We start from the raw sequence: 20,728 nt of genomic DNA on the forward strand, positions 1-20,728 counted from the left end.
TGTGGTGTGAATTCCATAAGAGTCCCTCTCATGACACAAAAGATTGCAGAACCTTAAAAAATTTAATGATGGAGATGCATGAGGACAAGGAAGAACCTAAGGTGGCAAAATCTTGCACAAAAGAAAGTCATGAATAGGTCATTGAGGCTGATCCATATGCAATGGTAGCTACTACAAAGATATTTCCCCAGGAGGATGATGAGAGATTGTTCCACTCACATATGTGGGTCGGAGGAAAAGCCCTGCACTTTATTGTTGATAGTGGAAGTCAAAAGAACCTAATCTCAATAGAGACTGTGAAGAGATTGAATCTGAAAACAATGACACACCCGCAACCCTATTCAATGGGATGGGCAAGTTAAGGGAGAGAGATCCAAGTGCACCAACAATGTCACTTTTCATACTCTATAAAGCCTTTCAAAGATGAGGTAATATGTGACATGGCTCCTTTAGATGTTTGTGATTTTCTGTTGGGACAACCATATATGTACCAGCGCCATGGTGTTTATGAGTCCAGACCTCACAACGTGAAAATCAGATTAGGTGAGCAGAAATACCGAATACTAGAGGTAATCCCTTCATACACTACCTCTTTGATTAGTGCTAAGCAATGTAAGAGGTTGGTTGCCAAAATGGGAACATTCATATTATTGATGATTCATTCTGAAGAAGAGAAAAAATTAGTATATAATTCCCATGCCATCACAAACACCACAACCCTATAGAAAAGATCAATGGATCAAATTTTGACAAAATGTGAGAATCTGTTTAAGTTACCAACTGGGGTACCTACACACTGCCAAGTGAGACACACTATTGATTTGATACCAGGAACTTCATTGCCTAATGAACCAGTCTACCGTAGATCAATATTAAAAAATAATGAAATTAAGAGGAAAATATAGGAATTGATTGAGAAGGGATATATTTATCCAAGTGCATCACCCTGTGGCAGTCCCATTGTTCTAGCAAAGAAAAAGGATGGAACTTGGAGAATTTGTATTGACTATAGGGCCTTGAACAAAATTTCAGTCAAAAATAGGTATCCACTTCCCCGGATAGATGACCTCTTGGACTAGCTTAGAGGGGCTCGATTCTTCACAAAAATTGATTTGAAATTGGGATACAATCAAGTACCAATTGACTCAGCTGATGTGTGGAAGACAACTTTAAAATCTAAATAGGGATTGTTTGAATGACTAGTGATGCCTTTCGGTCTAACAAATGCCACAGTGACATTCATGAGAATGATGAATGATATACTCAGACCATTCACTAATTCCTTTGTGGTGGTATATCTGGATGACATACTCATCTTTAGCAAAACTCGGGAGGACCATATACAACATGTGGAAAAAATTCTCTCTACTTTACAAGATCATGAGCTTTATGCAAACAAAGAAAAGTGCTCCTTTTGTATGCAGAGTATCAGATACTTAGGATATGTTATTGATAGTGAGGGTGTTCATGTTGATTCAAAGAAGATACAAGTGATTAAGGATTGGCCATCTCCTAGAAATCTAATAGAGTTACGAAGTTTCCTTGGGTTGGCAAACTTTTATCACAGATTTGTGTTGGGGTTTTCCCATTTGTCTTGGCCTCTAAATTAGTCATTGTGGGGGAGGGGGGGAACACAAGCAAAGTTTAAATGGGCAAGTGCTCAACAAGAAGAATTAGAGGAGTTAAAATGAAGGTTATGTTTTGCACTAGTTTTATCTCTTTCTGACCTCCAACATTCATTTGAGATACAAACTGATGCATCAGAATATGCCCTAGGAGCAGTCCTCATGCAACATGGTCACCCAGTTGCATATCATAGTCAAAATTTTTCTAATACAGTGTGTCAGTATGCCACTTATGACAAGGAACTACATGCTATTGTTCAAGCCTGTAAATAATGGAAACATTATATTTTGGGTAAGGAGTCTGTCATCCACACAAACCACAAACCTCTTCAATTTTTGAAAACACAAGGGAAGTTGCAGAATGATCGACATCAACGATCAATGATGGTCAGCCTATCTTCAATAATTTCATCTCAATATTCACCACAAGAAGGGAAGTGCTAACAAAGTAGCAGACTGTTTGAGCATGCCTCCGATTGTAGCTATAAGTATGGTATTGGACTCATGTGGTCATCAAATTGAAGCCTGGGCTTTCTCGTATGATAATGATGTTGAATTCATAGATGTTTATAATCAATTGGTGAAGGGACATCAAGTGAATGACTTCTATTTTCAAGATGGAACACTTTGTCACCTTGGTCAAATCTATGTGCCTAATGCAAAACGCAAAAAGCTGATATAGGAAGCTCACTATAGTAAGGTTGCTGGTCATTTTGGCATAGGTAAGACTAATGCTACACTTCAGAGGTATTTTTATTGGGCAAAGTTGAGAAATGATGTCATTTCATATATTCAAGCTTATACCGCATGTGCTATTTCTAAGCTTGCCAATCGTAAACTTGGACTGTATTCACCTCTTCCTATTCCTAAAAAACCTTGGCATTCAGTTTCTATGGACTTTATGTCTAGTCTTCCTACCACCAAAAGAGGCCACGATTGTGTGTATGTTGTGGTAGACAGGTTCTCAAAATTGTTGGCAATATAGCTTTATAACAGACAATGAAAGATTGTTGGCATTTCAATAAGGATATTGAGAAGGTTGTTGATGATTATGGATATAACTGATTAAGGATGTTTACTGTCTTGATATTATTATTTTGTTATTGATGTCATAAAATTGATTTTCTAATTCAGTATGATGTTGCCATATCTTGAGAAGTATGATTTGAAGAGTATATAGATGTCGGTAAAAGACATAGGAAAGAATATGATGAATAAGGGGATGAATAAGGTATTCAATGGGCAACTATTACCGAGTCAGACAATGATGAGATCATGATGTTTAGATTGTTTTAACATCATACATATGTTGTAAATTGTAAGGTTAATACTATACTATGTTATCAAGCAAAGAACCTAGTCGGTAAACCCTAAGGAACCTAGTCGATAAACCCTAAGATTATCAGTATCAGTTAATGAAGGTGGAATGTCTACCGAGTGAAGTTTAGTATTTACCGAGTTGTAACCGAGTTATAACCGAGCTATAACAGAATACATTAAATGTTTACATGCGGTATTTAATGAAGGAAGCTGATGAGCTGGAACTGATTAAATGATTGGTATGCCGTGCATGAAGTTTGTTAATGAATCTAAGGCAATGGAAAGTTGGCATGAAGATCTATAGCGCAAATTGAACCGCAATACCCTGACACAAGTTCCAAGACTAATATGCAAGTTCCAAGGTGGGGTAAAACATTTTCAGATCGAAAGATGCATTGAACCTGGACAAGATTGAAGATCTGATGGCTATGATTGATCATGGGAAATGTGATCAAGGAGATTATTGTAAGGAAGTTATGTAGCGGAAACAACTTCCTACACTAACCTTGAGAGGAGGGTAATGCAAAAATTTTTCAGATCATTACAACAGTTATAGAAAATAGAAATAGATATAATAACATTCATACCACAACACAATGATTTACGTGGGGAAAACCCTTTCGGGAGAAAAACCCCACCCTCCAAAAGCAGCTCAATATTTTATTCAGCAATAAAAAATAGATTACAACATACTTGCAGAGCAAGCTCTTCGCAGGAGTAGCACTAATCAAAGATTCAGAGGCAACTCAATAGCCATAGGACTCTTACACACAACCTCTATCTCTCACACCTCATAAATAGGAGATACAATACAAGAAACCGTCAAACGGTATTACAAAACCATGGGCTAAAACCACCCAATAAGGTGTAGCCGACCTTATCTTCCTTCTAGATGCCCTATGACATGTTAAAGCACACATCAACACGTGTCGCTCCCTTTTTACAGCTCATTTATGTATTCGATACAAATTATTTTTCCTATTTCAAGAGTACAAACTTTCGGAGGCCATAACTTGAGAACCGGGTGTCCGATTGACGAACCGTTTGAAGCGCCGGAAAGCTCGCGAAGTGCTCTATCACCTCGTAACCCACTTCGTCGATTACGGCCACTTTTTAGGGCATTTTGGAGCCTCTAAAGTCCCCAAAATTAAGTTTAAACATTTTATTGCACCCCTCCAAGATGAAAACTTTAATATCTTCAAAACTAGCTGTGACCTTGCGACGCAACTTTACCGGAATGCTTATCTAGCCAACCAGAAGCTTCAGGGAGAGTTTCGCACCATTTCGTGCTCAAATGAAAACTTACTATAAATAGTAACCTCGCATAAATGCAAGGTTGAGACACCATTTTTCCCAACAAATCTCCCACTTGTCGAACACCTTGCAAGAGCGGAAGGGAATGCCAACACAATGAATCAATTGCTAGGAGCCATAAGGCCCATAGACTCTGAACACCATCTGAACTTCTCTGTGCTCACAGCCTTAGTTAAAGCATCTGCAACATTCATCAAAGTTTCCACCTTAACCAACTTCACCCTACCATCTTCGACCATATCTCTAACAAAATGATACTGAACATCAATATGTTTGGTCCGAGCATGAAATGTCGGGTTCTTAGCTAGACTAATTGCACTCTGACTGTCACTGTACCTTGTTTTATTCCAATATCCGAACACAGTCTCTTAAGCCAAATGGCCTCTTTACAAGCATGAGTAGCTGCCATATACTCTGCTTCAGTAGTGGATAGAGCAACCACAGCCTGTCGCTTACTCATCCAACTAATTGCACCACCAAACAAAGTAAACACATAAGCACTGGTGGATCTCCTGCTATCAATATCACCTGCCCAATCTGAATCCACATAACCATGGATATCAAGGGAAGTCATGTCTCCAACTGAATTACCATGGTAACACAAAGAATACTCTGAAGTACCCTTCAAATATCTGAAGACTCTTTTGACTGCATCCCAATGAACTCTACCAGGATTAGACATATATCTAGAAAGTACTCCCACTGCTTGGGCAATGTCTGGTCTTGTACAGACCATAGCATACATCAAGCTTCGAACTGCACTCTAGTAAGGCACTCTGCTCATGTCTTCCATCTCCAATGGGGATGTAGGACAATCTGAAATAGATAGTTTCATTCCAACTGTAAAAGGAACACTCAATGGTCTACAATTCTGCATGTTGAACCTCTGTAACACTGAATTCACATACTTACTCTGGCCTAGCCATAGCTTTCTGTTCACCCTATCTCTTCTAATTTCCATCCCAAGAATGTGCTTTGCTGCACCAAGATCTTTCATTTCAAATTTAGCAGCGAGCTGAGACTTCAGTTCTGAAATCATACCTTTCCCTTTGCCAATGAATAACATATCATCAACATACAATGCAATGAATAAGAAATGATCACCATAAGATTTATAATAAACACAGTGATCTGATTTAGAATGTTCAAATCCCAAACTCAACACATATGTATCAAATTTCTGGTACCACATCCTAGGACTTTGTTTGAGGCCATATAAAGATTTCTTCAATTTACAGACCAAATTACTTTTGCCTTTCACCACATAGTGCTCCGGCTGTGTCATATAAATATCTTCCTCCAAATCACCATGAAGGAAAGCAGTTTTCACATCCATTTGCTCAACCTCTAAATCATAAGCAGTAGCAATAGAAAGCAAAAATCTAATGGACGTCATTTTTGCAACAGGAGAAAATATCTCACCATAATCAACACCCTCAACCTGAGAGTAGCCTTTTGCAACCAACCTTGCTTTATACTTCTTAATGCTTCCATCTGAACCAATCTTTTTTTTGAACACCCATTTACAACCAACAGGTTTTCGTCCTTCAGGCAATGGTACAAGATCCCATGTATCATTCTTTTTCAAAGCTGCCATTTCTTCCTCCATAGCAATCTTCCAGGATTCTGCATCATTCATACCTAATGCCTCTTCTACAGATTTCGGTTCATCCACACTAGTATTCAGAGCAAAAATACATCTCCAATCATTAGGTGAATACCTTTCAGGTGGTTGTCTATGTCTTGTAGACCTTCGAACAAGCTGAGTTGGAGGTTCTTCCTCCTCTTCTGAAGATTCAGAGCTAGACGAGCTCTCCTCAAATTCTTGCCTATCTAGGGGTCTCGATTCAACTCTTTCAGGTGTAGAAGGAAGTTGAATCACATCTTCCTTTTTAGTCTGTTCTGGCTGCAATGTAACAGAAGGAGACTTAATTTCTCTAAAAATAACACTTCTACTGTGAATTACCTTTTGTGCAACAGGGTCCCAAAGCTTGTATCCTTTCACACCATAACTATACCTGATGAAGATACATTTCACAGCCTTGTTCTCCAACTTTGTTCGCTTCTCCTTTGGCACATGTGCATATGCCTCGCAACCAAAAACTCTAAGATGTCTCAATGAAGGCTTGTGACCTGACCATGCTTCCATAGGCGTTTTATCAACAAGAGCTGATGTAGGAGACTTGTTAATCAGGTAGCAAGCAGTGGCAACAACTTCAGCCCAAAACTTTTGTTCGAGACCAACACCACTCAACATACTCCTAGCCTTCTCCATCAGTGTCCTGTTCATTCTTTCTGCAACTCCATTCTGCTGTGGAGAATACGGAGTTGTCTTATGCCTGTTAATTCCACAGTCTTTACAGAATCTATCAAAATCATTAGAGCAAAACTCACCGTCATTATCAGTTCTCAAACATTTTATTTTCTTTCCAGTCTGCAACTCAACCATTGCTTTAAATTCTTTAAAATGACTAAAAACTTCAGATTTACTCTTTAGAAAATATACCCATGTCCTTCTACTAAAATATCAATAAATGAAACATAATATGTGGATTTTCCAATCGAAGAGACATCTACTGGACCAAACACATCAGAATGAATAAGATCCAAAACACCACAAGTTTTATGAGAACTCGAGTAAAACTGAACGCGGTTTTGTTTTCCATAAATGCAATGCTCACAGAAATCAAAGTCAAGATTACAATCATTCAAACCTTCAACAAGATTTTTATTTTTCAAGGTCCTTAGACCCTTTTCTCCAATGTGGCCAAGTCTCTGGTGCCATAACATAGTCTTCTCTGCAGGTAACTTTGCTTCAGACGAAAGAGCACCCTTAGGTACCCAAAAACCATTTCCATCTGCTAAAGGTGAAACCTTCAAATCTTCCAATGAAGTATCCGTAGATTTACTTTTTACAGAAGTGCTATTACAATCAACAGTGTATGCTTCAAGCTTATACAAAGTGCCAAACCTGACACCTCTAGCAACTACCATAGCACCTTTAATCATCTTACATCCTGTTTCAGAAAAGACTACCTGCACACCCGCATCTATCAGTTTGCTCACAGATAACAGGTTTCGTTTTAATCCAAGGATATGCAGCACACCATTAATCCCTTTTATTCTACCATCAGAAAACCTGATTCTAACTTTACCTCGACCAACAATGTCTAGAGGTGAATCATCACCCAAGTACACCTTACCTCCATTAAATCCTTCATATTCAGAAAACCAATTTCTATTGGAAGTCATATGAAAAGATGCACCTGAGTCAATTAGCCAGGCATCATTACCTGCATGAGTCGCCAAAGACGCAATAAATGCATCGCCATCTTCCTTGTCGGACTCAGAATCAGAATCGAACCTTTTCTTTTTCTTCTTCTTCTTTTCTTCTTTGCAGTCCTTACGGATGTGACCCGGTTTACCGCAATTCCAGCAAATGACTTTGGACTTTCCAGGAGATTTCAATCTCCCTTTGGATTTGGACTTGTCACGCTTCTCATTCTTCTTGTCTTTCTCCCTAGGTCTTCCACGAACAGTTAGGGCTTCCTTTGAAATGATGGATACCTTCCTTCGCATCTCTTCACCGAGTAGGGCACCCACCACGTCTTTAGATTTCAAAACAACAGAAGTACTACCGATAGCCATAACAAGAGAATCCCACGAATCAGGCAAAGAGCAAAGCAAGATCTGACATTTCTCCTCCTCGTCCATCTTAACACCGACGGATACTAATTGAGCCACCAACATATTGAATGCTTCCAGGTGGTCTGCAATTCATCCACCCTCTTCCATCTTCAAGGAATACAATTTCTTTCTTAAGAAAATTTGATTTAATAAAGATTTCACTTGATACATCTCACCAAGCTTAGTCCATAGCTTCTTTGCAGAGTTTTCTTCATGGACATTTATTAGAACAGAGTCTGCCAGGCACAGTCTTATTAGACCCTTGGCTTTTCGGTCCATAACATCATATTGAGCTGCCACAGTAGGATCTGAGGGCCTTTGGACATTCGCATCAACAACATCCCAAAGATCTCGATCTATTAGCAGATCTTCCATCTTCAGCTTCCACATCTCAAAATTACTTCCGTTAAATTTCTCCACCTCTATTCTCCCTGACGAACTCGCCATCTGAATATTCCTGCAACAAGATCAAAAAGTGTCTTCTGCACAAGCTCCCACTCAAATCTGGATTAGTTCAAAAAACCCAGCTGCCCACAATTGAAACGAAAGGTGATCAGGTTTTGATACCACTTGTAAGGAAGTTAAGTAGCGGAAACAACTTCCTACACTAACCTTGAGAGGAGGGTAATGCAAAACTTTTTCAGATCATTACAATAGTTATAGAAAATAGAAATAGATATAATAACATTCATACCACAACACAATGATTTACGTGGGGAAAACCCTTTCGGGAGAAAAACCCCACCCTCCAAAAGCAGCTCAATATTTTATTCAGCAATCAAAAATAGATTACAACATACTTGCAGAGCAAGCTCTTCGCAGGAGTAGCACTAATCAGAGATTCAGAGGCAACTCAATAGCCATAGGACTCTTACACACAACCTCTATCTCTCACACCTCATAAATAGGAGATACAATACAAGAAACCGTCAAACGGTATTACAAAACCATGGGCTAAAACCACCCAATAAGGTGTAGCCGACCTTATCTTCCTTCTAGATGTCCTATGACATGTTAAAGTACACATCAACACGTGTCGCTCCCCTTTTACAGCTCATTTATGTATTCGATACAAATTATTTTTCCTATTTCAAGAGTACAAACTTTCGGAGGCCATAACTTGAGAACCGGGTGTCCGATTGACGAACCGTTTGAAGCGCCGAAAAGCTCGTGAAGTGCTCTATCACCTCGTAACCCGCTTCATCGGTTACAGCCACTTTTCAGGGCATTTTGGAGCCTCTAAAGTCCCCAAAATTAAGTTTAAACATTTTATTGCACCCCTCCAAGACGAAAACTTTAATATCTTCAAAACTAGCTATGACCTTGCGACGCAACTTTACCGGAATGCTTATCTAGCCAACCAGAAGCTTCAGGGAGAGTTTCGCACCATTTCGTGCTCAAATGAAAACTTACTATAAATAGTAACCTCGCATAAATGCAAGGTTGAGACACCATTTTTCCCAACAAATCTCCGGTTACCTAATTTTTTATAAATAGGAAACTGTTGATAAACAATGCATGCGGGGAAGTGTATGCACAGGGATGCTACATAGTGATTACTGAGCACAAAAGATTGAAGACCTGTTTGAATAACAGAGTATAGAAGCCCAGCAGATATACAAGATTAGTTCTATGTCTAGATTGTATTGAACAAATAGGAATTTGCTTTAGCATTTTAGATGTGAAGTTGCAGATAGATTTTTATTACTGTTATTTTGTGAAAGTGACAGAAAATCTCTTAACCGAGTGGACCTAACAGTCTTATTTGTAAAACCCTCTAGCAAGGTGACATTCTAATTGAGTGTTTGAAATCCTTTAATAAGGTCACTTCTAACAAGGTGAAGATCCTAACAAATCTGAGGGAAATCCCTTAACTGGGTCACATCTAGCAATGTGTTTGTAATCTTTAACATGATTTGCTTTTAACCAAGCATACTCTAGAAGAGTATATTTCTTAGTGGGTCTGAAATCCCATAGTGGTTTTTCCCTATTTGGGTTTCCACGTTAAATCAGGTGTTATGAGGTTTATGATGTTTATATGCTTTTGAGTTTGCATGTTTTACAGTTTTGGTTATATTACTGAAGTATATGTTATCGAGGTTGAATCTGATGTTTTTATGGAAGATTAAGTTTGTATGATTCATCCCCCCCTCTCATCTTGTTGGTTATTGGATCTATACTTATATTAAGTATCAGAGCTATCAATTGGTATCAGAGCTTTGGACTCCGGAAGTAAAGTTTAAAGGCACTTGAGTTAAAGATCCAAAGATGTATAAGAGGGATGCACCGAAGCTGAACAAGTCAAGTTTCTCTACATGGCAGAAAAGAATGAAGCTGCATCTATCAGGAGTTGGAGAATATGCTATATACTATCTAGAGAATTATTTTGTTACACCGAGCACCTATCCATTGACTATGGAAGAGATAAAGGAAAAGCAAGAACATATTCAAGCAATGATTGAAATAACATCTGCATTGACCGATTCAGAGTTTAATGATCTAGAAGGCTGCAATGATGCAAAGGTAATGTGGGATAAGCTCATATCAGTATATGGAGGAGATGAACATGTTCAAAGAGCAAAAGTAGATAGTCTAAGAGGACAAATTGAATCTATGAGGATGAATGAAGGTGAGAACATAACTCAGTACAGTACAAGACTAAAGGAGATTGTCAATCAAATCAAAGGAGCAGGTGGAACTATTGAAGAAAATGATATAACAAGTAAGATGTTAAGAACCCTTCTACTAGCTTATGCAATCTGAGTCTTTGCAATCAATGAATTGAGGTCTGTACCTAATATGCTAGTTTCTTTAGATGCTACTATTGGTAAGCTACATGCATTTGAGTTAAGTAACTTTGATAACAGTGGATCTTCGGTAAATAAAGTTGAATATGCATTTAGTTCTTTTCATCTTAATGAATCTAATGATTACAATGAAAGAAAGTATAAGTACTATGAAGGAGATCACAGTGGAGCAAGTGAAAGATTTCGTAAGAATATGGAGGAAGTACACAAACTGTATGAGGAAATCAAAAAGCAAGAAGAGCTTGAAGCACTATTAGCCAGAAGGTTACCGAGAGGGAAAGGTAAGTATAAAGGAAAACTACCTTTGAAATGTTTCAATTGTGATAAAATAGGACATATGGCTTCTAACTATCCTGACAAAGATTCTACTAAAAAGAGAGATTACCGAGATGACAGATAGAAAGATAATCATTACAGAGGACACCGAGATTTCAAAAGAAGAGATAGAAAGACATGCTTAATAGTTGATGAGGAATCTAATGATGATAAATCAGATGAGACTGATATAGAGGAAGTACTTTATGTGGCTATCAAAGATGGATCAGATGAAGAAAGGTATGAAGAAAAAGCCCCAATATCACACATAAACACTAATGATTCTTGGATCATAGATAGTGGATGCTCACATCATATGACAGGAGATAAACACAAGTTTGTTACATTAGTAGATTATGATGGAGGCTATGTTAGATTTGGTAATGATGCACCATGTCCAGTAAGAGGTAAAGGATCTATAACACTTCTTGATAATGCAAGATGCAATGATGTTTATTGGGTTGAAGGTTTGAAATACAATTTGTTGAGTGTAGCATAGCTAAACAACACAAGTTATCGAATAGAATTTCAGAAGGGAATTGTCAAAGTTCATGACAAGAATGGAAAGTTAGCTACTACCGGGACACAAACAAAAGGTAATACATTTCACCTTGACTCAACTTAGAATAAGTGTTTGCATGCAAAGATTGATGATACCTGGTTATGGCATAAAAGGTTTTGGCATGTAAATTTTGATAATCTGATCAAAATAAGTAAGAAGCACCAAGTAAGAGGTCTACCGAGTCTTGAAAAACTTGAGAATGCTATGTGCCGAGGATGCCAGATGGGTAAGATGATGAGATCAAGCTTTACAAGTAAGTCTTACACTTCTAAGGGAATTTTAGATCTTGTGCACACTGATCTTTGTGGTCCTATGAAAGTTCAAAGTTATTATGGTGATAAATATTTCATATTATTTGTGGATGACTATTCAACTATGATGTCGGTAATGTTTTTAAAAGAAAAATCAGAAGCTTTTCAAATGTTTAAATGGTACAAGGCAAGAGTTGAAAATGAAACAGGAAGAAAACTGAAATGTCTTAGATCAGATAGAGGAGGTGAATTCACATCTGATGAGTTCAACTTATTCTGCAATGATCATGGTATTAAAAGACAAGTCTCTGCACCAAGAACTCCACAACAAAATGGAATAGCTGAGAGAAGAAATAGATCTATTGTGGATTGTGCTAGAACACTGATGATTGAAAAGAAGGTGCCACAAACATTTTGGAGAGAAGCAATAAGCACAACAGTTTACACCTTGAACCAAGTACAATTGAAGAAAGGTACTTTGAAGACACCATATGAAATTTGGTATGATAAGAAACCTAATGTTAGTTATTTTAAAATCTTTGGAAGTAGATGCTATGTTCATAAAGATGATAGAAATGGCAAGTTTGATCAGAAAAGTTAAGAAGGAACATTTCTAGGTTATTCTTCTAGAAGCAAAGCATTTAAATGTCTGATCAAATCATCTAACAAAATAGTAGAAAGTGCAAATGTGAAAATTGATGAATTTGCAGAAAGAAATGATGAAGGAAATTCCAAGGAACTAGAAGACTATGATGAATTTGTCTATGTTCAATTGACAAGTCTTACCGAGAAAACTGTTGAAGAAAATGAAGAGAATATCCAGTTACCGAGTGATGAAGAAGATCATACAGAGCCTACCGAGCTTGTATTAGCCAAGTATGTCAGAAGATATCATGCACCAAGTCAGATTATAGGAGATAAGGATGATCCAGTGATGACAAGGAACAAACTGAGACAGAACACATGTTTGATATCTGAATTTGAACCAAGAATAGTGAAAGAGGCATTTAACAGTGAAGATTGGATAAATGCTATGATAGAAGAGATTGATCAAATCAAGAAGAATGACACATGGACACTAATCCCAAGACCGAAGGATAAAAATGTAGTCAGTACAAAGTGGATTTTTAGAAACAAGCTAAATGAAAAAGGAGAGGTCATTCAAAACAAAGCAAGACTAGTTTGCAAAGGTTATGCTCAAGAAGAAGGAATTGATTATGGTGAAACTTTTGCACCTGTTGCTAGACTTGAAGGAGTAAGAACATTATTGGCATATGCTGCTTTCAAAAATTTCAAGGTATATCAAATGGATGTCAAATCTGCATTTCTAAATGGAATATTAGAAGAAGAAGTTTTTATTGAACAACCTGAAGGATTTGTTGAAGACAAGAATAAAGATCAGGTATGTAAATTGAACAAAGCTTTATATGTTTTGAAACAAGCACCTAGAGCATGGTATGAAAGACTGCACTCTTATTTGATTAAGATTGGTTTTATAAGGACAAGTGAGAACAACAATATATACATGAAGAATGATGAAAATGGAATACTGATCTCAGCCATATTTGTTGATGATATTATATTTTGTGGAAATGACTCTTTATGCAAGAACTTTGGAAATGAAATGAGCAAAGAATTTGAGATGTCATTAATTGGTGAGATAAAGTATTTTATAGGTTTACAAATACTGCAAATGAAAAATGAGATTTTCATTACTCAATCCAAATACATAAAGGAAATCTTGAAGAAATGTGGAATGGAGGATTCAAAACCAGTAAGTACTCCTATGACTACCAACTGTAAATTATCAAAGAATGATGAATCTGCATCTGTTGATGAGACACTTTACTGATCCATGATTAGAAAGCTACAATATGTTGTTCACAGCAAACCAGACATAGCACATGTAGTAGGTATAGTTGCAAGATTCTCTGCAGATCCTAAGGAAACACACATGACTGCAATCAAAAGAATTTTTAGATACTTGAAAGGCACAGAGAATTATGGCTTAGTATATCAGAAAAGAAATGATTTTGATTTAAAAGTTTATACTGATGCTGATTGGGCAGGCAACATTGATGACAGAAAAAGCATAAGCGGAGGAGCTTTCTTTTTAGGAGAAAGACTAGTGAGTTAGCTTAGCAAGAAACAATGATGTGTTTCACAGTCAACAACAGAAGCTAAATACGTTGCTGCAGTACTGAATTGTACCAACATTGCATGGATCAAACAACTGTTGGAAGGTATAAATGAGAAAGTTACCGAGCCAGTAACTATATTCTGTGACAATACTAGTGCCATTAATATTTCAAAGAATCCTGTTATGCACTCTAAGACAAAGCACATATCTATCAAATATCATTATCTTAGAGAAGAAGCTCAAGAGAAGAAAGCGATGTTGGAGTATGTTAGCACAAAGGAACAAATAGCATATATCTTCACCAAGCCACTACCAAGGGACACTTTTGAATATGTTAGAAGTAAGTTAGGGGTCCTACCCCTATCTTCTACTCATTGACCAAGTTCGGTGAAAGCATCAATTCGATGACTCTATTGAATATCTTTTGGGAGTTGATGCTGATTTACACCCTTTAGGATGTTTTGTAAAGGTGTACAGGAATATACAGGAAATAAGGGAATAGGAATTGAAGACAAAATACTCTGACCGAGGCTCAGTTGATACACAACAGCAGGAAATCACTTCTTACAGAAAGTAATTATGTTTTAGTTCTTTACTTTTTGGCATTGTTTTCAAAGGGGGAGAAGACTAATATAGGGGGAGAAGACCTATAAGGGGAGAAGACTAAAAGAAAACTATGCAGACTACAGATTGGAAAGAAGACTGAAGAGAAGAGGAGAAGTTTAATGTATAGGGGAGAGCATTTCAGCATTTTAGAATCACAACAATCTGAATCTTTTAAGATCAAATCAATTGGTTTTGCCATCAATGCCAAAGGGGGAGATTGTTGGCAATATAGCTTTATAACAGACAATGAAAGATTGTTGGCATTTCAATAAGGATATTGAGAAGGTTGTTGATGATTATGGATATAACTGATTAAGGATGTTTACTTTCTTGATATTATTATTTTGTTATTGATGTCATAAAATTGATTTTCTAATTCAGTATGATGTTGCCATATCTTAAGAAGTATGATTTGAAGAGTATATAGATGTCGGTAAAAGACATATGAAAGAATATGATGAATAAGGGGATGAATAAGGTATTCAATGGGCAACTATTACCGAGTCAGACAATGATGAGATCATGATGTTTAGATTGTTTTAACATCATACATATGTTGTAAATTGTAAGGTTAATACTATACTATGTTATCAAGCAAAGAACCTAGTCGGTAAACCCTAAGGAACCTAGTCGATAAACCCTAAGATTATCGGTATCAGTTAATGAAGGTGGAATGTCTACCGAGTGAAGTTTAGTATTTACCGAGTTGTAACCGAGTTATAACCGAGCTATAACAGAATGCATTAAATGTTTACATGCGGTATTTAATGAAGGAAGCTGATGAGCTGGAACTGATTAAATGATTGGTATGTCGTGCATGAAGTTTGTTAATGAATCTAAGGCAATGGAAAGTTGGCATGAAGATCTATAGTGCAGATTGAACCGCAATACCCTGGCACAAGTTCCAAGACTAATATGCAAGTTCCAAGGTGGGGTAAAACATTTTCAGATCGAAAGATGCATTGAACCTGGACAAGATTGAAGATCTGATGGCTATGATTGATCATGGGAAATGTGATCAAGGAGATTATGCGGTTACCTAATTTTTTATAAATAGGAAACTGTTGATAAACAATGTATGCAAGCAAGTGTATGCACAGGGATGCTACATAGTGATTACTGAGCACAGAAGCTTGAAGACCTGTTTGAATAACAGAGTATAGAAGCCCAACAGATAGACAAGATTAGTTCTATGTCTAGATTGTATTGAACAAATAGGAATCTGCTTTAGCATTTTAGATGTGAAGTTGCAGATAGATTTTTATTACTGTTATTTTGTGAAAGTGATAGAAAATCTCTTAATCGAGTGGACCTAACAGTCTTATTTGTAAAACCCTCTAGCAAGGTGACATTCTGATTGAGTGTTTGAAATCCTTTAACAAGGTCACTTCTAACAAGGTGAAGATCCTAACGAATTTGAGGGAAATTCCTTAATCGGGTCACATCTAGCAATGTGTTTGTAATCTTTAATAGGATTTTCTTTTAACCAAGCATACTCTAGAAGATTATATTTCTTAGTGGGTCTGAAATCCCATAGTGGTTTTTCCCTATTTGGGTTTCCACGTTAAATCTGGTGTTATGAGGTTTATGATGTTTATATGCTTTTGAGTTTGCATGTTTGACAGTTTTGGTTATATTACTAAAGTATATGTTACCGAGGTTGAATCTGATGTTGTTATGGAAGATTAAGTTTGTATGATTCACCCCCCGCCCCCCCCCCCCCCCTCATCTTGTTGGTTATTGGATCTGTACTTATATTAAGTATCAGAACTATCAAAAACTGGCAGTAATAGTGGCTTGTAAAAAAATAATTTATGTAGAGGACACTTCAAAGCTTTTCTTTGAACACATTTGGGTTCATTTTGGTCTACTGAATACCATTATCTCAGATAGGGACATCAGGTTTCTTAGTAATTTTTGGTCTACATTATGGGAAAAGATGGAGACAAAATTAAGAAAGTCTACTATTTTCCATCCTCAAACAGATGACCAAATAGAGGTAGTGAATCAGATGATCATTCACATCCTACGCATGTATCACTCATAACATTCCCACACATGGGATGAAAGTCTTCCATATGTTCATCATAGCTACAACATGGCAATTCACAGTTCGACTGGTCACAACCCATTTGTTTATCTTGGTTATCAACCACTTGCACCAATGGATGTTGCCATCCCACTTATTCAACCCAATCTGGTTCCACATGTTGGTAAGGAGGAAGATAAGGCAGTCCAGTTCATTGATAGAATTCGTCATTTGCAACAACAAGCTCATGAAATCTTGGAGCATACCAATAAGAAATATAAGGAGAGACATGATGAGCATCGTACTCCTCATAATTTTCAAGTCGAGGACAAGGTGTGGTTGCATATCTAGAAGGAATGATTGTAGGGTCCCAATAGGAAGCTTTATCCTCTTCATTATGGGCCATACACAATCATCAAGCAAGTTGGTGATAATGCTTTTGAGCTTAGTCTACCCCCATTTCTGGGTCTTCATCCAGTCTTAAATGTGGAACTCTTGAAGCCATATTTTCCTCCACTATTAGATGTTGTAGATGTGGCAGAAATAATCTCCACTACAGAACTGAATCCAGATGCAGCTTCTCCATTCAAATGTGATCAAATTGTGGACACCATGGTGAAAACACTCAAACAACAACATATCTATCTGTACAAAGTGGTTTGAGCAAGGTAGATTGCTCAACAAGGAAAGTGGTTTACCAGGGAGAAAATTAAACTACATTTTCCTCATCTCATTCAGAGTGTTGATGCAATAGGGCCCATTGATTTTCAAGGGGGAAGTAATGAACAGAAGCAAATTTGAAATATTGTAAATACTATTTTCATATTTTTTCTATATGTTAGTATTTGGCATTTTTGAAGGCCTTCGGGGCATTTTCAGCCCTTGAAACTTTGGCCTATCCCTTAGAATGTTATCATACACAGGCTCTTTCAGGACTTCATCTTAATCTCTTGAAGACCTTTCCAACGAGTTAAACGGATCGTAATTTTGAGTCTGGAGCAGAAAGTTATGCCTAGTTAAAGTTAGGACAAAATTTCATATAGTTTTTTTGAAATTTTCATAGTTTTAGATTTTATTATGTAAATAAACAGATGTGACTATTGGGTTTCAGTTCTGAAGGGGTTTTGGTGACCCTTAGAATCTCATGAATTGATATATGTTGAATTTTTGAATTGAATACATCACTTTTTGGCTTGCTTCAATTCTATATTTACCTTGTTCATGTAAACAAATCCACAATACCGTAGGTTCTCACTCAAGTGTTGTCATCCAAATCCATAATTCGGATCACAATCACATTAGTGGAATGGGAAGGTAAAGGATCAGTGAAAATTTGAAGATTTTGATTAGGAGGAGCTACTAATCTATTTCCTTTATTATTCACACCAACCACAAATATGGTATTGTTATGAATAAAGTCTTGAATCTTACTTCTCAAAGAATAATACTTTTTAGTGTCATGATCGGGTTGACGATGGTATTGGAAAAAGGATTTAGAATCAAAGTAAGGTGAAGATGTATTAGATGGATCAATTAGTTTGATACATGGAAGTAAAAACACATTCCTTTGTAACAATTGAGACATAACAATATGCAAAGATTCATTAAGAGGAGTGAATTCTTTTCTAAAGTATTTGGAATAAAGGAGGCACACCTGTCGTGGCTACTACATGAGTGTTGTTGTTCTCACTGAATTTTATGAATCCCTTATTCAGTTTGAACTTCCCAAAAGGTTGTTGAGAACTTTCACCCTTATCACTTGGAGCCATTGAAGAGGAGGATTGTTCCAATTGACTCATGGTAAGATGATAGTTGTGAAGTACTGTGCACAACTGCGTAAAGGAAGTAAACTCAGAAAAGAGAAGTTTATCCCTAATATCTTTTTGTAAATTAGCAATAAAAATCTTTTGAATATCTTGATCAGGCACAGGAAAAGAAATTTGAGAATACAAATGCTTATATCTACCAATAAAATCAATCACTTTTTCTTTCACACCTTGTTTACAATACATCAAATCAGTCAATGTGATTTTAGGACCAATATTATTGTGAAATTGTTGAATTAAATAATTAGCCAATTGTTGAAAAGAATTAATAAAATAAGGAGGCAAATAACAATACCTTTTCAAAGTTTTATCCTTTAATGTTCTAGTAAACAATTTAGCCAACAATCTTCAGTCATGAGAAAAGTCGCTACACAAAGTTTGAAATGTTTTAACATAAGTTAAGGGATCACCTTTTCCATTATAAAGCTCCAATTGAGGGACTTCCACATGTTTAGAGGGACAACTCAGACAATGCCATTGGATAATGGGCTCACTACATCAAATGTGGGCACATTATACTTAGATTGATTCATAGAAGCTATTTATTGTTGTATGGAAGAGACCTATTTGGGCTAGACTATTGATGGTAGCTTCAGTATAAGGATTAAAATTAGACATGTTGGATTGAGAAGGAGGAGTAACATTGTTGAATGAAGGAAGGGGTTGAGAACAAGGAGGGATATTGTTATAGGAAGGTGAGGGTTGAGAATAAGGAGGTGGAACATTATGATAGGTAGGTATGAGAGAGGATTGGGTAACAAATAGAAGACTTGTGGTAGGAGGAATGAAATAAGAGGAGTTTCCCCCTTGACTAACATTTTTAGGTATGAAATTTTGTATAGAGGTAGCCATGATGTTTGATGTAAATGTGGGAACACTAGCCATAAGAGCATTCAAAGGAATGGAATGGTTAACTTGACTAGGAGGTTGTGTATAACCTAGGGCTTCAACACAACTCTTCATGGGCATAATATTAGAATCAACAATATGAACAATACCACACAAGATATCAACACCAAGTTTATCAGTTTGAACCATTATTTTTAATCCTTCAATCAATGGGAGAGCTTCACTTTCTGGGTATTGTTGACTCATTGACACTCTTGAAGATTTTCAAATTGATTGTCAATATTCTCCAATTGGTCAACAAAAACCCTAGTTAGTGATTCCTTCACACCATGAGAATTATCTAAATAATGAGGATAGATGGGGACATTCGTAGGATTGGAAGAACCACTAATATCCTCATGGAAAAAGTTATCTAAATTAGACTCCATTTCCTTGGTAATTAAACCTTGGGAAGCCTTAATTCTATAACTTCTTCTCATGGGAGTACTATAGGTTGGACTAATAGTAGTAAAACTCATGCACTAAAGGAGGAAAATCAAAATTTTGAAATTTGAAGTTTGAAATTTGAAATCTAAATTGCAAAATAATTGAATAATGCAAAATTCTAGGAAAAATGATTATTCAATTAAATGAAGAAATTGATTGAAAGCACAAAGAGAAATAATGCAACCTCTTGTCCAAGGGGTTGAGCTTAACTGGTTAAAACACTGGGTTCTCATTGTGGAGACCCAAGTTCAATTCCTAATAGGGACATCTAAAGTGGAATTCTAAGCTGTGACTCTTGGCCTTCCATAAAAATGGGGAAGGTCTAGAGTCAATCTAATCAAAACATAATAATAATAATAATAATAATAATAATAATAATAATAATAATTCAAAATATTGCGGCTTCGGCCTATTACCTACAAAAAAAAATGCAACCTCTTAGGAAATTTGAATTTAAAATTAGGGCTTTGCTAAAATAACCTCTTAATTTAAAATTAAAATTACTCACTAGGAGATAAAAATTTAAATTTAAAATTAGGGTTGCTTAATTTTAAAATTTAAATTGGAAATTATGATGTTGAAACCCCAACTTTGTTATCGACCTTAGACCGACCTAGAATCAATATAATTTCACAAATCTATTGATTTCAACAATAAAATACTGCCAAAACAAGCTCCTGAAATCTAGAGAGAAAAAGTCATGACCAAGAGGTTGCCTCTTGATCAGACTAACTTTTTGCCAAATTTTTATGGAAGCAAGATATTGTGATTCTAAAGTGAATTCCAGAAGTGTGTGGAAATTCAAGATGTCTAGATGTGTGAAATCAGGTCTTGAAGCTCCAAATAGGACATAATTAGGGTATTTGATGAAATGATTAACTGAAAGAAAAAAAGGAGAAACACTTAAGGTT

Source organism: Cryptomeria japonica, chromosome 8 (assembly GCF_030272615.1).
Source record: "Cryptomeria japonica chromosome 8, Sugi_1.0, whole genome shotgun sequence".
Lineage (NCBI taxonomy): Eukaryota > Viridiplantae > Streptophyta > Pinopsida > Cupressales > Cupressaceae > Cryptomeria > Cryptomeria japonica.